The sequence below is a fragment of the Megalobrama amblycephala genome, linkage group LG3, assembly GCF_018812025.1.
Source record: "Megalobrama amblycephala isolate DHTTF-2021 linkage group LG3, ASM1881202v1, whole genome shotgun sequence".
Lineage (NCBI taxonomy): Eukaryota > Metazoa > Chordata > Actinopteri > Cypriniformes > Xenocyprididae > Megalobrama > Megalobrama amblycephala.
Window position 1 is genome coordinate 60665131 of NC_063046.1, and position 5783 is coordinate 60670913.

General features: G+C 40.9%; 1 protein-coding gene across 5 annotated transcripts in view; it reads left to right on the forward strand.

Annotated features, from left to right (window-relative positions):
- The window catches only part of cbfa2t3 (CBFA2/RUNX1 partner transcriptional co-repressor 3), a 57548-nt gene that overhangs the window by 28514 nt on the left and 23251 nt on the right, over window positions 1–5783 (forward strand). The gene's annotated exons all lie outside the window — the stretch shown is intronic.

Consider the following 5783-nt stretch of genomic DNA (forward strand, 5'->3'; position numbering starts at 1 on the left):
AGCGATCGTTAGATTTAATCATCATTGGCAGCATGATTTATTGTAGGCCTAATGCTTTTTTCCTCAGTTGGTCAAAACAAAAGTGGCAGAAATGTTCAGATGATATTTTCCAGTGAAAATTCTTATATTGGTCATACTTTCAAGACTTTCATGATTCTGAAGTTCAGTATCCACACCGGTGCAGTGACTGACAGCAAGCATTAGATTCATCCACGCTGACGAGCTGTGCCGAGGCACAACGCACGTACAGATAACTGTTCAGCATATGACTGCAATTGCAGGTTTCAAACAAGAGATGGCGACAAAGAGGAAAAATCGCAGACTGCAGCTTTAATTTCTCCGAATTTGTGTGTTTTTCTGGGCGAGTCGGAGTGAACTGCGGTGCTAATAGAGTCACATGAACACAGTTTTTCTTTAAAATAATACATTCTTTTTTTTTTTCACCAAACCCTATCGTATAACAATTGAAATGGGATGTTTAAGAGGATCCTCTTGATATTTTGACTACTGGACTACTAAAGAGGCATTTGACATTAGTGCTTTTTTGTTGTTGTAGGCTTAAGTTTGCATGTTTGTTATAATCTTTGCAATCTGTAACAAAATTGATAAGCTGGCAAAAAATACCAAAATGATAATATCACTTTATATCATCATATTACTATGGTTAATTGGTACTATAGTGGTAAAAATGGTTTTTGGAGATGTACTATGGCAAAACCATGTTGTTAGCACACATTCTAATGGGAATGCCATAGTGTTTTTGGACAGTCCAAAGGTAATGTTATGATATTCTTTGAAGTAATACCATGCAAGTACCATAATATATAAAAATGGTTGTTACTGAATACCCTTGTATAGTACCATTCTTGAGGATCACTATACCATTACTACTTCAATAACTTCATAGAAGAGAACATTAATAAATATACAATGTAGATAAAGATCACTTTGGTTATGTATATATATTTGTTTGATATGTGTGTGAGTAGGGCAGGTTTCTGCCTTTTGTGCTCTATAAATCAGCAAGCTGTAATGACGCAAGAGCCAAAGCAAACAAGAGCAGTACTAGGCTACAGCTGGCCATAGCCTAAGAGAAAAAGAAAGAGAGAGAGTGAATACTGTGGAGAGACAGCAGCTGTCAGGCCCCGCATCGTGCACCTGTCACACAGGAAGTCAGGGCCTGCCACTATTTCCTGGATACGCCTCCTCAGCCAAACACTTCTGCAGTTTTCTCAGAGGATTTATGAGAGAGAGAGAGAAGAAAAAGAGCTAGTTATCCTAGTCAGGGAATTAGGATGAAAAAGGGAAGAGGAACAGAGTAAGTCAGTTGTGAGTAGAGTCGGTAGAGCCGGATCCTGTCTGTGAAATAGATATATTTTAGAATGAAATACTAGCGCACTGCATACTGTGCAGTATATACTTTATACTGCCTCCTGTACAAAACATTATGGGAATTAGTACACAGCATTCAGCTGTAAAGAATTTAAATTGAAGATGCTACATTGTTTCTACATGAAACATTTGGCAGTCTAATCAAATAATGAGTCAATATGGTTAAGGCTGATGGCCTCAGGATCCAGTATTTCACACAGTATGCTATACTCATTTTGACAGTCTTTTTGGTATGTGAACTATGAGACAATGCTATTCAGAGTATATTCCCGCAGATGATAAACACTGACCAGCAGAAACACACACAACCACTCTTTCTACTCATTTACATTTTCATCCTTCTCTCAGGTAATAGTCATCCATGTGACAGGATGTGACATCACTTCTAGCTCAGTAACAGATGGTGAGCATGGTAGCTTGGCGTTATAGCCACTCTTGTTTTTCTTCCAGTCATGTGAGCAGGGGATCTGTGGTGTGTGTGTGTGTGTGTTTTGCTTGGCACGCGTCCTCTTTGTTTGTTAGGATTGTCAAGGCGGGTCCTCTGGAGGGCTTCTGTGTCTAATTCCCCAGCCGCCCCTCACGCTGCCTGTATGCAATTAACAGAGTAATTAAAAGCTTGATGAGCTAATTGGTGTTGGGTGAAGCTGCAGGTGTTTTGATTGGGGAGCTTGTTTGTGGAAGTGCGTAGAGAAAACACATTCCTGTCATAGATCATTTTGTCTCTTTTTCCCTACTATTAAAGTAATACATGAGTTTAGGGAAAGCAGAGCTATTATTATTATTTATCAGCCTTGATGGGAAAACTGTAATCGTTCCGTAATGATCGTTCTTGTATGGCTGAAGGACAAGCATGTCGTATTTGTCCAAGCACTAATAAAACAGCCATTAGAATTATGGCTCTCTTAGAAGAACAAAATTGTTTAATTCTTTTTTGTATCTAAATGTTGTTCCCTAACTAAGCTTCCAGCATCAAGCAAACTCACTCTCTCTCTCAGAGAGATAATGTTTAATGTAAGGTTACGGAGAGTACGATTTTAGGCCAGTGAGATTCTACAATTGGTCCATTGACCAATAGAAACCTCATTGCTTGTTGTGTTCGCGTCTACCAGTTGATGTCAGAGTGAATGTCATTTAACGACTGTGACAGCGATGTGCAACAAGACAGTCTGTCAGCCCAGAGTGTATGCATAATTCACACAGTCTTTCACTTTCTTTCTTGTCCTTTACGCACTTTTTTTTTTGGGATCTCATCGCCACCTATACCCTTAAACTATTTGAGGGGACAGCCATTTGTAGGCCATTTGTAGTGGTGCCCGAAACCATAGTGGACATTATCAAGTGCACTCATTCAGTCACACTATGCACCGCAATAACGAGTGTACAATCGATGTACACTCAATGGTGAGACAATACCCATAATGCACTGTGAGATTCGCCCATTGAATGAATTACCACATCTCACCAGAAGACGGCATCTGCAGCTGAATCATCCATCCATCCATCCATCCATCCATCCATTTTCCATCCGTTTAGATCTGCTCTGACAGAAAACAAACAACAACAAAAAAACTCCTTGAAACTTACTAGCTCTTCCATCCAGATAGCTGAATTCTCTGTTTTACTTTTATTTCTATTTCTTATGTGTTCCATTCTTATTATTATGTATTTGGTTCTTCTTTATGTAAAGCACTTTGGATTACCATTGTGTATGAAATGTGCTATACCTTGCCTTCCAAATTGCTGGTCCAATGTGGGTACACCATAATATCATACAGGTATAAATTCCTTTTTAATTGATTATTAAATTGTTTTATTAAGGTTTATACATGCTAGTTTCCATTATTACTACTGGAGCTACCAGTTTGCTAAGTTTCAAATGATTATTAAACACAAAGCACAAACTATGCGAAAGTGGCATCCCTTCCATCCAAATTCACTCACTTGTTTTCATTCACTCCCTTAAGTGGACTATATTAGTGGAGAAATGTAGGCAATAGTGAATGAGAGTATAAGGGGTGATTTTGAACACAGCCTCTGTCTTTGAATATCAGTTGACAGATGTGTTGGTGATGGCTGTATGCCTGCATTACTCTTGGTCCCCAGGTGTCTGAGCTGAGGCTGAGGACATTCCTGTGTGTGTGTGTGTGCTTGTGAGAATTTGTGACAGTTATTGATGTTCAGGTGTGTAAGCTCTGAACAGCAACACACACTGTGAACATGCTGCCTCCGCCTTAAGCACAACGGTTACTTCAGGCAGCACAGGAAACAACTACAAACACAACAAGTCCACAGAAGGGTGGAGGGACATGAGAGTCAGAATGTTATCCTGGACTGTTAAACGGACAGATTCTGCACACTGAAAAAACCCAGACCACTAACATGAAGCTAAACAACAAGCACCTTGTTGTGAATTTGCACTTGCATGTTCCATATTCCTGCAGAAGTGGCCAAGCACTCGATTGGTGCCCAGCGCTGTCCTAACACACTCCAGATGGGGCGAGCTGGGGAGTTGTTCTTGGCACATCCCGGCTCGGCTGAATGTCACAAATACTTTCCTTTATTTAGGAATGGCTAAGGCCGGGCGGCTGAGGAGAGGATAGGAGGGAGTAGGGTAGAGAGCAGCTCGGCAACATCTGGATTTTATTAGCAGCCATTGGGAGAAATCTGAAAAGGAAGTTTTTTTCTTTCTTGCCTTTTGGGGTAGTGCTGGGCTTTCCAGAATCCTGACCACTGATTACACCCTCCCTGTGGAGAACAGATGGCACTGAGACTTCAGTACAATTTTATCAATAATCAGAATACAATTCGTGAGAGAATGTGAGAAACAGCGGATGCTGTTCCATAGCATGAGATGCTGATGTCCCAGGCTTCTTAACTTGCCTGACCAGCAATAACTCCTTGGTCAATCATCTTGCCAAAAAGCCAATACTGGTAGACCAGTTTTACCAGCTTTATTCAGGGTGGTTAAGCTGTATATGCACCAAACATCCTTGTTGCTCAGGTTTGGCTTGTCAGCTTTGGCAATTAGCCCCTGCTTGTAGATGTCATTATGAACCATTCTGCCACTGGGAATGATAATGGATAGCTTTCTCAAGGTATAGCTATTGCTACAGCTTTAGGGGCAGGAAAAGGTTCAACATTCTTCTCAACGGATCATTTCTCTCTGATTTTGGGCATAGGTAATGATTAGGTTTAGGAATATGGTTAAGGGTAGGGTTAGGACTATGTCTAGGACCTAGACACAGGACAAGGATGTTCATCCAGGAATGCATCCTTCTTGGCCTAAACAGGGTAACCCCAAAAAGTGTGTTTGGAAAACATCTGTCAATAAGCAGGTTTCCTTTCACTCTGTTCATAAAGTGTTAAAGTCAAGCTGAGCTGAGATATTCCCCTCTTACCACTTCCTAGATGAGGTGAAACCCAAGAGAACAAAATTTAGCGTATGTCTTCCTCATAACAGAAGGATATGAGGATCACTTTGGAACTGCGACAAGAGAATAATGTGTCTGTACACTCTTTAACAGAACTGTACTCTGGCTATACATGCACCATTTTTGGTGACCCCAACATTCTTTCCCACACACGCGTACATGCTGGACGTCTCTCTCACACACATACATGAGTCTCAGGGCCCAGGGGTCTGTTCAGCTTGTGACTAAATACGCATTTATTGCCATCTGAATGTTTGTTTTCTCAAAAAAATATTTGCTCAGCTGAAGACGCCTGCTTAGGCTCACAGAGAGTGTGTTTGTGTGTGCGTGCACTCTCACCCTTATTGTACTTTGAGTTGTAAATAATTGAGAGAGCACATGATGCTGGCCAATTAGATGTAGACAAGTTGACTTTCTAACTCTGTTCCAAAACATAAAGAGCTGCCTTACTGTCTACTATCTGGAGTATATAGACAGCTGCCTTCAATGGGGGCCATTTTTTGATTAGATTAGAAATATTTTATTCAAACTTTTCAGCCATTAATAACATTTGAAATTGACAGTTAACATTTGTTTCATTTTTTCCCTTGAAATTCATCACGGTCCTTTCTGAGATTGCGACAAAGGACACATGCAAGCCTTAGATTTTGGCCGAAAATAAAGTTACAGCATGTTAGAAGGCAGCATAATGTTGCTGAACAGACTTTGCATCAGAAACGCACATGTGATGCGGTCTGGGTAAACATCCCCATCCCAAACTTCCCATTCTAGTTCACACAGGCTCCTACAAAGACATCTTTGGGGACAGACCCTTGGGATATTGTCCGGTCAGATCTGAGCCTTGTGGCAATGTATCTTTATTAGCATGAAGATTTTAGAATATGAGGTCTACAGAGGAGCTTTGGGTGATGATGAGGAGAGATGGTGGGATGGCTGGGGTGAGGGATAGCGGACGGACGG